This window comes from Chiloscyllium punctatum, chromosome 33 (assembly GCF_047496795.1).
Source record: "Chiloscyllium punctatum isolate Juve2018m chromosome 33, sChiPun1.3, whole genome shotgun sequence".
Lineage (NCBI taxonomy): Eukaryota > Metazoa > Chordata > Chondrichthyes > Orectolobiformes > Hemiscylliidae > Chiloscyllium > Chiloscyllium punctatum.
In genome coordinates this window covers 27722565-27737134 of record NC_092771.1, presented here as the reverse complement: position 1 = coordinate 27737134, position 14570 = coordinate 27722565, and the positions used below count along the sequence as shown (strand labels likewise).

The 14570-nt window shown below is 43.3% G+C and overlaps 1 protein-coding gene across 10 annotated transcripts in view; it reads right to left on the bottom strand.

Moving 5' to 3' along the window:
* Positions 1–14570, bottom strand: part of znf609b (zinc finger protein 609b) — a 229662-nt gene that overhangs the window by 97271 nt on the left and 117821 nt on the right. The window lies entirely within an intron of this gene.

The window sequence follows — 14570 nt, the reverse complement described above, 5'->3', positions numbered from 1 at the left end:
GGGGAAGAGGGGGAGCTGTTACTGGGGTCAATGCAGACGGGGGGGTAGCTGTTACTGGGGTCAGTGCAGACGGGAGGGGGAGCTGTTACTGGGGTCAGTGCAGACGGGAGGGGGAGCTGTTACTGGGGTCAGTGCAGACGGGGGGGAAGAGGGGGAGCTGTTACTGGGGTCAATGCAGACGGGAGGGTAGCTGTTACTGGGGTCAGTGCAGACGGGAGGGGGAGCTGTTACTGGGGTCAGTGCAGACGGGGGGGAAGAGGGGGAGCTGTTACTGGGGTCAATGCAGACGGGGGGGTAGCTGTTACTGGGGTCAGTGCAGACGGGAGGGGGAGCTGTTACTGGGGTCAGTGCAGACGGGAGGGGGAGCTGTTACTGGGGTCAGTGCGGACGGGGGGGGGGGGGGAGCTGTTACTAGGGTCATTGCAGTCAGTGGGGGGAGCTGTTACTGGGGTCAGTGCAGGCGGGAGGGGAGCTGTTACTGGGGTCAGTGCAGATGGTGGTGGGGGGGGGGGGGGGAGAAAGAGCGGTTACTGGGGTCAGTGTGGACGGTGGGGTGGAGGGGGAGCTGTTACTGGGGTCAGTGTGGACCGTACTTGTTGTTGAACCAATGTCTCACAGAACAGTGAGCTTGAGGTGAATAAACAAGACTCAGATTTGATCTTTGGAGCTAACAGGATAATGCCTCTAGCTCCTGATGCGTACATGATGGGCAATGGTTTTGTCCAGTACTTAATACTGCACACACAATCTATAATTTGTACAAACTGGTATGAAGGGATGAGTGCACTCTGGGATTTGTCTGCATTGCTTTTTTCTGCGTGCTGTCAAAAGGCTGCAAGTGGATAGCCATGACTGGCACATTCGAAGAATTCTCATTTCCAATGTTGCACAATTCAGATCCTCATGCTAAAAGAGTACAACGTAGCTCACATTAGGCTTGAAGGAGAGTGGCTTGAGAGAGAAAACTGCCAGAGATTCTTAAGGGTGCTGTGTTAAACCACTTGGGATGGGAGTGGAGGGATGGGACGCTGGTGGTGCTGTGCACTTTATTTACAATTTTCCCACTAAAACACAAGAAGTTTCTGAGGCCAGACCTAAAGGATAAAGTGGTACACAAAGCCCAACTACAGCAGAGCTGACCCAGACCAAAGAGCAGGAGTTCATAATTGAAGCAGTTAAAAAAAAACTCAATACTGCAGACAGCCATAAGCAAACCCAGCCGTTTAAACCCTCACCGCGTCCAAATTGCACAAATGAAATCCTTGCGAAAAGCCTCTACTTGGTCTGAACTATTCCAGGGTTTTTCAGGTTACTATTACCACATGGACTTGCATCACACATTGCAATTGGAAAAACACAGGGTCAAGTGGATGACTAAAGATTTCCAAGTGCCTGAGTGCCATTTGGAGGATGCTGTGAATGCAGTAATCTTATCTCAGTATGAGTGCTCATATTACTAACACCAATACTGGCTGTCAAGGCTCCCTGCCATTCAAGTTCTGTGCATTATTTCACTTCCCCACAGGGGAAACTAAACTTGCAAGTTGACACGTATCTTCCCTCTCCACACTGAAGATTTGATTACAGTGCAGCAATGGGTGCACGGAGGTCAGTAGTTTTCAATCTTAACGTGGGTTCTGTCAACAATTCTTTTTGCTGCTGTATTTAATGAAGCACCTACTGTTTTGTTCCCCCTGCCCAACGATACAATTTGTGGAAATTTAAATTGAATTTAAGTATACCCTCCCAAATTCCTGGAAAACCAACTCCAATTGAAGCCTTTAGAAGACTACAGCAGAATGGAAGGGCAAAAAGAAAACTCGGGGAGGAGTTTGAAAACTGTTCTCTTCCAGTACAGGTTTTCAATGGAGATGAGGGAATAACAATCTTCTGAGTCAATAGCCCCAGGCTGTCAGCAAGCAAAATTCCAGTCAGTGTCAGGCACTGGGTTTGAAATGCTCCAATTCCAGTTTTTTCACAGTTCAAATGATACAAGATGAAAAACATCATGCCAGGATGTTCTGGAGAGAGCACAGTCAACGTACACAAAGCCAACACCAGCCCTGTGTGCAGTCCACCAATTTAACACAGACCAAAAACAAATGCTGCTACAGCCTCTGGGTCAGTGGAGAAGCAAAGTGAGGTTCGGTGCCATCTGCAGTCAATCTGCACTGTCTGAATGGCACTGGCAGCTACAACCGTGTCACTTCCTCCAACTTGGTCGCCCATCACTTTCTGCCAGGCTCCCATAGAGACAATACCCTGGAGACAAAACAACGTTTACACCCACTTCAAAGGTTAGACAGCCTTTATTCGATTTACATCAACGAAGAAGTCCCATACTCCTGCCCCATGCTCTTCTTTCTGCCATTCCTACAGCGTTAGTCACTTAATTTCCCCTATAAAGCCTTTGGCAAGTCTGAAATAATCTTCAGCCCCCATGTACAGCCATATACCTCTCTCCATTCTCTATGTAGTTAGGCATAATCCCCACACCCACCCTTTGGCAAATTTCCACTTAGCAGCAGGCCCAACAAGGGGTGGAAATTCACTGCACATTTAATTAACAGCAATTTCCGGAAAGCCCAGGAGGTTAGCCGAGAACTGTTTCAGTCAGCATTACCCAGTCACAGCACTGTAACCAGACAGCCAGAAAGTATCTATCATGTGGACAAGGTGCAACTTTAGCCAAGTTTAGAGCCCTCTCACTTTTCATAGATAACCAGAAACTAATACGTTCCCTGTCCTTCTTTGCAAGAAGTGTTATCAGAAGAAAATCGATTGAATCCAGAGGTTTGCTGTCATTACTGGCTGGATCAGTGTAAATCATCAACAGCAAGCATTTTTAGGCGCATCACGAACTGGAGTCTAAAGCATTTGGCTTCACTGACCAGTTCATCAAATACCCCAGAACGGAGTTCTTAGTCAGAGGACAGCCAAGAGTCAACCACACTGCAGTGGATCTGAAGTCACAAATAGATGAGATCAGGTCAGGATGGCAGATTTCCCTCTCTGAAGAAGGCTGGTAAACCAGGTAGATGCCTCCCACAATAGATGATTTTTTCACGGTCATCATGACTGAAGAGTAACTTTCAATGCGAGATCTGAATTGGAACTCACCACGTACCAGGGTGGGATTTGAACCCACGGCCCCAGAGCATTAGGTTTAATGTGCTTCCAGTGACATTGGCAAAGACTGCAGACTTATAGTAATGTGTCCCCCTGTGCACATCTTAACGGTGGATGCTCACACATGAAAACAGCATTCTTTGATCTACAACATTATGCTGTGAGATCAATGCAGAGAATGCTAAACCATTAATCAGCATTTGTCTGCATAAAGTATTATATCCACCCCTTTAGCTCCTTCATTCCTAAGGCTGAAATTCAGATTTTCCACACAGTAACATCTCTGTCCGTACCTCTCACAGCCATGGAGTGTGGTGAAGCTGGAGAGCACCCCCACATCCATGAGCCTAGGTGGATGTATAGCTAGGGGGTTGCAATCAGGCTGTGGTGTTGATTTGAGAGTGTATGCTTAGTAGGTGCTGAGAGTGACGCAAGAGAGCGTGAGTGAGTGAACGAGAGAGAGAGATGGGTGGATTGTCAGAATGTGTATGTGTTTCTTTGTGATTTGAGTAAATGTGCATTTTGGTATGGGTTTGGGCATGTGAATGTGTGCGCGCGCAAGGAGCAGAAGGAGATACGCATGCACGTTTCTCACTATTTTGAGAATGCTCTTCCAGGTGCTGAAGGATATCTTACAAACGGGAGGTTTTACAAGTTGACAAACCTGCAGCAGCAAAGGAAACCTGCTGTGCTCCCTCAAGTCATCAGCACCATTCACTTCAAAACACTGGGTCTCAGCCCCGCCATTCTCCTCACTATGTCAAGGAAGTGAGTGGGAAGCAGACTGCTTTTTGCCTCGTTTCACAGGCTAGAAATAGAAATGTTTACAGAGACAGAGGGGCCCTTTGGTCCATCCTACCAATGCTAGCTTCCCAAAAGAGTTTAGTCTTAGTCCCTTGCCCTTTACCTGACCTTTGTAACTGCTTCCTGTTTAAGCATTCAAACATTGTTCAAAGACTTCCCTTTAAGCGTTCTGTATATGCCACTGCTGCATGGACAACGCATGTTCCCACAGCTTTATTTAAAAACAGCTCACACTCAGACCTTTGCTTTGTTCTTGTAATAACTGAAAATGATACCAGACAGCCAACTCAATAAGTGAGAAGAGATCTTTTCCCCAACACATCTTAAAACAAACCCTTATAATTCAAAGCAATTTACAAACTCAGGTCTCTCATTTGGCTTCACTGCTCTGGGAAAAAGGCCGCAGTTTCAGCAGACACTGCTGTCTAAAGTCTCTGTAACTCAAACAGCACTGAATCGATGGCCTGGCTGATGTCTATTACCATTTAAAGGCATCTTACAAGGAAATCCTGGAACAAGTCTAAACCTGCTCAGGCTGGCCAATCAGAGCATTGCATTCCAAATGCAGCGAGCAAATGGAAATTGTAACTGAAAACCAACACACTTGCAGCCTTGGCCCACTCATCAATCTCCATTACCTCCCTCCCAAACCGCCGCTACTCTTTATGCGGCCTCATGGGGAAACAATCCATTATCACAAACAAATCAGGTCTGTAATAAGAAGTGCAATGAAGTTGAACAGTATTCAAACCAGGCACAGATACAATGCAAGTTCCTCCTTCATTAAAAAACACAGATCAGGCTGAGTTTGTACCTATTCCAACATTAGAGTATTATCCTCCTCATCAAACCTTCCCGCACTGTAAAGAAGTTCCCATTCACCCAATGAAATCCCTGCCACCAATCAGCTGGAACCACTCCCCTCCTCATTTCCCCATTGCCCTCCGAAGTTTCAGAGTCATCGAGTCATAGAGATGTACAGCACGGAAAGAGACCCTTTGGTCCAACTCGTCCATGCTGAACAAATATTTAGTCCCATTTGCTAGCACTTGGCCCACATCCTTCTAAACCCTTCCTATTCATTCACCCATCCAGGCGTCTTTTAAATGTTGCAATTGTACTAGCCTCCACCACATCCTCTGGCAGCTCATTCCACACATGTACCACACTGTGTGTGAAAAAGTTGCCCTGTAGGTCTCTTTTATATCTTTCCCCTCTCACCCTAAACCTATGCCCTCTAGTTCTGGACTCCCCAACCCCAGGACTTTGCCTATTTACCCTATCCATGCCCCTCATGATTTTGTAAACCTCTATAAGGTCACCCCTCAGCCTCTGATGCTCTATCGAAAACAGCCCCAGCCAATTCAACCTCTACCTGTAGCTCAAATCCTCCAACCCTGGCAACATCCTTGCTGATCTTTTCTGAACCCTTTCACATTTCACAACATCTTTCCAATAGGAAGGAGACCAGAATTGCACGCAATATTCCAACAGTGGCCTAGCTGATGTCCTGTACAGCCACAATATGACCTCCCAACTCCCCTGTACTTATTATTCTGACCAATAAGAGAAAGCATACCAAAGACCTTCTTCACTATCTATCTACCTGCAACTCTATTTTCAAGGAGCTATGAACCTGCACTTCAAGGTCTCTTTGTACAGCAATACTTCCCAGGACCTTACCATTAAGTGTATAAGTCCTGCTCTGATTTGCTTTTCCAAAATGCAGCACCTCACATTTGTCGAAATTAAACTCCATCTGCCACTTCTCAGCCCATTGGCCCATCTGGTCAAGATCCCATTGTACTCTGAGGTAACTTTCTTCACTGTCCACTGCACCTCCAATTTTGGTGTCATCTGCAAACTTACTAACTATACCTCTTATGCTCACATCCAAATCATTCATATAAATGACGAAAAGTTGTGGACCCAGCATTGATCTTTGTGGCACTCCACTGGTAATAGGCCTCCAGTCTGAAAAGCAACCCTCTATCACCACCCTTTGTCTTCTACCTTCCAGCCAGTTCTCTACCCAAACGTCTAGTTCTCCTTGTATTCCATGAGATCCAACCTTGCTAACTAGTCTCCCACGAGGAACCTTGTCAAACACCTTAATGAAGTCCATATAGTTCACATCTACCGCTCTGCCCTCATTAATCCTCTTTGTTACTTCTTCAAAAACTCACTTCAGTTTGTGAGACATGATTTACCATGCACAAAGCCATGCTGACCAGTCCTTGCCTTTCCAAATACATATAAATCCTGTCCCTCAGGATTCTCTCCAACAACTTGCCCACCAGCAATGTCAGGCTGGCTTTTCCTTCCCACCTTTCTTAAACAGTGGCACCACGTTAGCCAACTTCTGGCACCTCACCTGTGACTATCGATGATACAAATATCTCAGGCAAGGGGCCCAGAAATCACTTTCCCAGCTTCCCACAGAGTTCTAGGATACACCTGATCAAGTCCTGGGGACTTATCTACTTTTATGTGTTTCAAGACATCCTACACTTCCTCCTCTGCAATATGGAAATTTTTCAAGATGTCAACATCTATTTCCCCACGTTCTGTATCTTCCATGTCCTTCTCCACAGTAAACACTGATGTAAAATACTTGTTTAGTATCTGCCCAATCTCCTGCGCCTCCACACATGGGTGCCTTGTTGATCTTTAAGGGGCCCTATTCTCTCCCTAGTTACCTTTTTGTCCTTAATGTATTTATAAAATCCCTTTGGATTCTCATTAAACCTATTTGCCAAAGCTATCTCATGTCCTCTTTTTGACCTCCTGATTTCCCTCTTAAGTATTCTCCTACGGCCTCTCTCCTGTCTGTACCTAACATATGCTTCCTTGTTTTTCTTAACCAAACCCTCAATGTCTTTAGTCATCCAGCATTCCCTACACCTACCAGCCTTTCCTTTCACCCCAACAGGAACATACTGTCTCTGGATACTTAGAATTTCATTTTTGACGGATTCCAATTTTCTAGCCGTCCCTTTACCTGCGAACATCTATCCCATCTATAGCTTTTGAAAGGACAGACTGGTGGGGGGAGGGTGGGGTTGGACCCAGGGAAATAGTGAAGGAGATCAATCTGAGACTGGTACAGTGGAGGAGAGCAGCGAGTCAAACAATTAAAGTAGGCTGGAACAAAGCAGAGAACAGGTAGTTGAAGAGTGTGGTGCTGGAAAAGCACAGCTGGTCAGGCAGCAGCTGAGGAGCAGGAGAGTTGACATTTCAAGCATAAGCTCTTCATCAGGTTTGCTCAAAACATTGTCTCTCCTGTTCCTCAGGAGCTGCCTGACCAGCTGTGCTCTTCCAGCACCACACTCTACAAGTCTGATCTCCAGCATTTGTAGTCCTCATTTTCCTGGAGTGAGCAAGGTAGGACTGATAAATAAAGCTACATTTACTTCAATGCAAGAGGCTGAACAGGGAAGGCAGATGAACTCAGGACATGGTAAGGAACATAGGACTGGGATATCATAGCAATTACAGAAACGTGACTCAGAGATGGGCAGGAGTGGCAGCTTAATGTTCCAGGATACAAATGTTACAGGAAGGATAGAATGGGAGGCAAGAGAGGAGGGGGATAGCATTAGTGCTGTACCAAGGGAGGATATTCCTGGAAAGACATCCAGGGAAGTTATTTGGGTGGAACTGAGAAATAAGAAAGGGATGATCACCTTATTGGGATTATATTGTAGACCCCCTAATAGTCAGAGGGAAATCGAGAAACAAACTTGATTAGATTCCCCACAGTGTGGAAACAGGCCCTTCAGCCCAACAAGTCCACACCGACCTTTTGAAGAGCAACTCACCCTCCTCTGACTAATGCACCTAACACTATGGGCAATTTAGCATGGCCAATTCATCTAACCTGCACATCTTTAGATTGAGGGAGGAAACTGGAGCACCCGGAGGAAACCCACGCAGAAATGGGGAGAATGTGCAAACTCCAGTTAAACTCTATCCACTAGCATTTAATCAGATTAGGACCAACCTCCATGAGTCACAAATCCAAAACTGGAACATCTTTCTACTCGCTATATAACAGTCAAGTAACAACTGGAACTAAAGCTGCAATATCCATTAATGGAGAGATAAATTCTACTTTAGTTTGCTTACAATCCTGAATATTACAAACAGAAAACTCATAACTCATTACTGCCTCTGAGATATATATTAGCTGGAAATATCTAATGTCACGTCATAAAATTAAGGAGCTGCCTCTCCCAACAATTTGATTATTTATAATGTTGACGCCATTCCATTCGGCCCAAAGCCACCATCATTTCAACTGTCTTTTCCCCACTAACACAATTTTTTTCCCTTTTTAAAGAAATGATCCAATTTCCTTTTGAAAGCCTAAGTTGAACCCGCCTCCACCACCATGGTGCATTCCAAACTCGAATCATTCATTGTGTAAAATAAGTTGCCTCATGCCCCGCTACTTCTTTTGCTAATTCTCTTAGATCTGTGCCCTCGTATTCTCAAAACTTTCACCACTGGAACTGTTTCTCTCTATCTACTCTGCCCAGACCCTCAAGACTTTAAACACCTCCATCAAATTTCCTCTCAATGTTCTCTTCTGCAGGAAAAAGAGTCCAACCATGCCAATCTACCTTCATAACTCACACAGCACAGTCAGCAAAGTAGATGATATGATGGGATGTAGCAAACTGTCACATTCAGTGCTGCCATGTTACAATGAAATCCCTCATAACATGAACCATTCCCTGCTGCACCCTTCACATTTTCTGCATTCTGTTTAGTGTCTTCATCATATTCTGTATGAAATGGAATCAATACTCCAATTCAGGCAGAACCACTGTATTAATATGTGCCATTAAAATAAAGCAAAACTTCCCATTATCCATAAATGAAGATGACAGCCACTCGCCACTCTATCTCAACAGGTCAACTCAGCCAGCATCAGCCTGTGCCTCACCATCCTGTTAAGCAGTCTGAAATCAGACAACTTTCAATAAGAGTAGCAATTCCACTGTTATGCAACATCTCTTTTTGAGAACCACATTGAGAGGAAAGAAATATATACTAGACACAATACCATCTTTGACTTTCGACATCTTTACAATAGGACAAGGGCATCTTCATCAACTGGGCCAGTGGGGCAAGGAATGACAAATAGTGTTTAATTCAGACAAATGGAAGGTGTTGCATTTTGTTAAGTCAAACCAGGACAGAATTTACATGTTAATGGTGGGGCCCTGGAGTGTGTTGTTGAACAGACAGTCCTAGGGGTCTCGGTACACAGTTCCTTGAAAGTGGCACCTCCTTGACAGGGGGTGAAGGAGGCATTTAGCACGCTAGCCTTCATTGATCAGAGCACTGAGTACAGGAGTGGGGATATCACGTTACCTAGAATCCTTAGTAACCCTCTTAAATCCATTTCCCTACCCTATTACTCTACATTTACCCTTGACTAATGCACCTAACCTACATATCCCTAACACTACGGGCAATTTAGCATGGCCAATTCACCTAACCTGCACATCTCTGGATTGTAGGAGGAAACTGAAGCACCTGGTGGAAACCCACGCAGACACGGGGAGAACGTGCAAACTCCACACAGACAGTTGCCCGAGACTGGAATCAAAACTGGGTTTGAACAGCTGTACAAGACATTGGTGAAGACACATTTAGAGCAGTGCGTACAATTCTGGTTACCGTGCTATAGGAAGGATGCCATTAAACTGGAAAGAACGCAAAAAAGATTTACAAGGAAGTTAGTGAGACTGGAAGATTTGAGTTATAAAATTAGGCTGGATAGGCTGAGACATTTTTCCTTGGAGTGTGTAAAGCTGAGGTGTGACCTTTTAGAGGTTTATAAAATCATGAGGGGTACAGATAAGGTGAATAGCCCAGGACTTTTTCCCCAGGGTAGGGGAGTCCAAAATTAGAGGGCAAAGGTTTAAGGTGAGAGGGGAAAGATTTAAAAGGGACCTGCCCAACAATTCAGGATGGAAGAGGGGGAGGGTTCTTTGATTATGTTGATTGCTTTCCCAAGGCAGTGGAAAGTGTATTTGGAGTCAATTGATGGAAGACCAGTTGTGTAGTGGATTAGGCTGTGTTCACGATTCTCTGTAGTTTCTTGTGATCTTGGGAAAGGCAGTTCTATATCATGTAATGCATCCAGACAGGATGCTTTCCATGATGCATCTACAAAAATTGCTAAGTGTCTTTGTGGACATGCCGAATTTCCTTAAGCCCCTGACGAAGTAAAAACATTGTGGGGCTTTCTTGACTGCCATGTTGACATGGGTCAACCAGGACAGATCGCCACTCCCAGCAAGTTGGCACTCTCAACTATATTCACCAAAGCATCATTGATGCAGACAGGGGCATGCCCCCACTCCACTTCCTGAAGTCAATGACCAACTCCTCCTTCATTTTGCTGACATTGATGGAGATATTTGTCTTTCCACCATGCTGCTCAATCTCCTTCCAATATTCTGTCATTGTTGGAGATCCTGCATACAACAGTGGTGTCATCAGCACACTTGCAAACGGACATGGGTCAGAATTTGGCCGCGCAGTCGTGAGTGTATAAGGATGGACATAAGTAGATATGTGAACTAACATCACAAAAACAGATTACCACCCTCAATAAAAACTAAAATTGCTGTAAGTACTCAGCAGGTCAAGCAGCATCTGCCAAGGAACCCAGAGTTAATGTTTGAGGATGATGACTTTTCACTAAAACTGTTATTACCATATTTTGAGTGGGATCTTCCTTCACGTGTTTTTCACATAACAGGCACTACATTTCAACAAAGTAATTATATGGCTGTAAAAAAAAAGACTGCAAGTTCTTTCTTCACCTGCCAAAAACAACACACTGACTACATAGGTTTTAACTTTGACCATCAAGTGATTTGCAGTAAAGCTGATCCTTTGCACCAGCTGGTTAAGGAGCAAGGTTCAAGCTCCATCTGAACCACATTCATACAATACCACATACTAACACTTCCTACATTTTGCTGGTTTGCCATAAACACGCAACTCTCACGTGATCCTGCAACGTCTCACCTTACAACACATGCACGTGGGTTTTGTGGCACAGTGGTAGTGAGAGAGCTAGGAGAGGCCCACCTTCTGCAGAGTTGAGTAATAACAGTTTCTAATTGACGTGTTGAGACATATGTACACTGCTGAGGACACACATCATAAAACAAGGCCCAACTACGTTGCTTCAACTGAAGGAACGGTCAGAATCTTTAGGTAGAGGACTTAAAACAAGAAATATAAATACGAGTTTACCTGACTTTATGAAATCCAAGATGGATGCGCCTGGCTTTTTGAAGGCCATATTTGAAATGGCCACTTTAATAATGGGCAATGTCCCAAATATAACAACCAGAAGGGCACAGTCCACACATCTGCATTTTACACATTGATCAGACAAGCTCTGGACATCAAGCTGCTAAATTTTTCATGATGCAATGCTTCACAGTTTTATTTTGAAAGATCTACAGGCCACAACCTGCTTGACTTCAATGCCTGCCAGACCTCCATTTGAATACATGCATCATTCCAAACAAAACAGATGAAATAGTCATGTAAATTGAGATAAACAAATATTATCTCAGTGGCCATTACTAAGACATGGCTGCAGGATGATCTAGTTTAGAACCTGAAATTTAACAGTCTGAGATATTTAAGAAGGACAGGAGGCTAGGAAAGGTTGAGGAGTAGCTCTTTTAATTAAAAATGATTTTTGCATAATAGAGAAGGTTGACCTACATTCAGGAAACTAGGATACAGGTGTAATCTGAGTAGAGATGATGAATGACAGAGTCAGGTGGTCACTTGTGAGATCTGTGTACAGGTACCTGAACAATAACCATGTGGTTGGATGGAAATAATGGGAACTTGTCAGAAGAGAGGACAGTATTTATCATAGGAGATTCTAACATACATATAGACTGGAAAATCAGAAGGGAAAAAGAAGTCTAGATGAGGAACTCATTGAATGTTTGTGGTACAATTTCTTAGACCAAGATGTTATGGCACCAACCAGAAAAAGTTAGACGAGATCTCGTTTTGATCAATGAGGTAGGATTAATTGGTGACCTCACAATGAAAGCAGCCCTGGGTAACAGCGACCATAATATAATTAAATTTTACACAGTTTAAGGGAGAGAAGTGTTGGTCCAAGACTATTTTATAGAGACACATGGGCAAACAGTCAACAGAATACTCCACAATGCACTGAACAGATACAGTCTAACAGATAATAAAAATGTTAATGGAAAACTTGTCATCTGTGATTAACTAAAAAAAAGTCATAGATAGCATCAATCTCAAACAGAACACAGAGGACAAGTATGAAGATACATGACAAGTTAGGTGACTGGACAGAACATAAAAAGGAGCAAAGAATTAAAAAGAGCAATAGGGACAGAAAAATTAAAATGTAAGAGGAAGTTCACCAAATATACCAAATCAGATAGGAAAGGTTTCATTAGATATTTAAAAAAGAAATGAACTTCAAAAAAGTGAGTGTTGGGTCTATTGAAAATGAGCTAGGGAATAGTAATGGTGGGTAAAAAGATGGCAGGTGAACGGTGTGATATTTTCCATCAGTCTTTGCTAAAGAGGACACAAGTAGCATGCTAGAAGTAGATGGAAATCAGGAATCAAAAGGGATGGAGGTACCCACAAAAATTACAATCACATGGGAAGTAGTACTGAGTAAACTGGTAGAACAGCAAGATTGACAATTTCACTCTAAGGTCCTAAGAAGTAGATTGTGAGATAGTTGATGTGTTAGCTTTAAATTTTCCTAAATTCATTAGATTCAGGGAATACTCCTTTAGATTCGAAAATAACTAACTCCTTTATTCAAAAAAAAAGGAAGCCAGAGGCCAGTTGGCGTAACATCTGACATAGCGAATGTGTTTGGTGCTATTATTAAAGATGTTATAATCGGGCAGTTGGATAAGTTTAAGGTATTCAGGCAGAGCCAAGATGGTTTTGTCAAAGGGAAATCAGACTTTAGAAATTTATTAGAGTTCTTTGAAATAGACAGAGGTTAACCAAAGGCTGTATTGTATTTCGATTTCCAGAATGCATTTGAGAAGGTGCCTCATCAAAGGTCATTGCAGAGAATAAAAGCACATGGTGGGGTAACATTTTTAAAACTTAATTCACAGGATGTGGGCATCACTGGTTAGGACAGCATTCATGCCCATCCCTAATTATTCAGAGGGGTCGAGAGTCAACCACCAATATTTGGGACTGGAGTCACATGTCAGTCACACCAGGTAAAGATGACAATTTCCTTTTCCAAGATGGGTTTTTCCTGACAATTAACAATAGCTTAATGGTCAGCATTAAACTTTTAATTCCATTTTTTTTAAAAGTTAATTTGAATTCCACGATCTGTCATAGGAGGAGTCAAACCCAGGTCCCCAGACTAATAGTCTAGTGAAGGCCCAGTGGTAACATATTGGCACAGAAAGATGCTTTCTGGCTAACACAAAGCAGAGAATAGGAATAGGAGCCTTCTTCAGACTGGCAGGATGGAACAAGTGGTTTATCAGTTTTAGGGCCTCAACACTTTATAATTCATAAAAATGATTTGGATGAAGGGAAATTTGCTGATGAAGCAAACATAGGTAGGAAAGTGAGCTACGAAGAGGAGATAAGGAGACTACAAAGGGAATTGGGAAGGTCAAGCAAGTGGGCAAAGTTCTGGAAAGTTGGGTATAATATTGGAAAGTATCAAATTGTCAATTTTGGCAAAAGAGATAAAAAAGCATACTATTTAAATGGTGAGAGATTTTAGAGCTCTGAGGTGCAGGAATCTGGGTGTTCTGGCGTGTGAATTGCTGTTGGTTTGTATGCAGGAAAGCAAGTAATCAGGGAAGCGAATCGAATATCATGTTTCATTGTGAGGGAAACTGGTTGCAAAAATATGAAGATTATGCGTCAGTTACACAGGGCATTCATGAGACCACATCTGGAGTATTAGGTACAATACCTAGTACAGTACTTACTGAATAATGTTAATGTTAATGTGTTGAAAGCACTTCAGAGATGGTTTCCTAGACTAATACCTGGAATAAACCAACTTCCTTATGAGGAAAGACTATGGAGCATAGACTTGTATCCCTGAGCGTTTATAGAGTCAAAGGTGACTTACATGAAACACACAAGATCCTGAAAGGACTGTGTGGATATGGAAAGATTTTCACCTCTTGTGGGAGAATCTAGAACTAGGCGGTCATTGTTTAAAAATAAGGGAATGCCCATTTAGGTCATATATGATGGGGAAAAAAAATCTAAGGACTGAGTGTCTTTGGAATTCCCTTCCTCAAAAAGCAATGGCTGCACAATCTTTGAAAATACTTGAAGGCAGAGATTGATAGATTTTTGGTGCCCAAAATTATCTGCAGTATGCAGGAATGTAGAGTTGAAGTTAAAATCGTATCAGCTGTGATTTTATTGAAGGGCAGAGCAGAATCGAAGGGCCAAGTGGCCTACTCCTGTTCCTTGTCCATACGTCATCTAGGAGAAAGTGAGGACTGCAGATGCTGGAGATCAGAGCTGAAAATGTGATGCTGGAAAAGCGCAGCAGGTCAGGCAGCATCCAAGGAGCAGAGAATCGA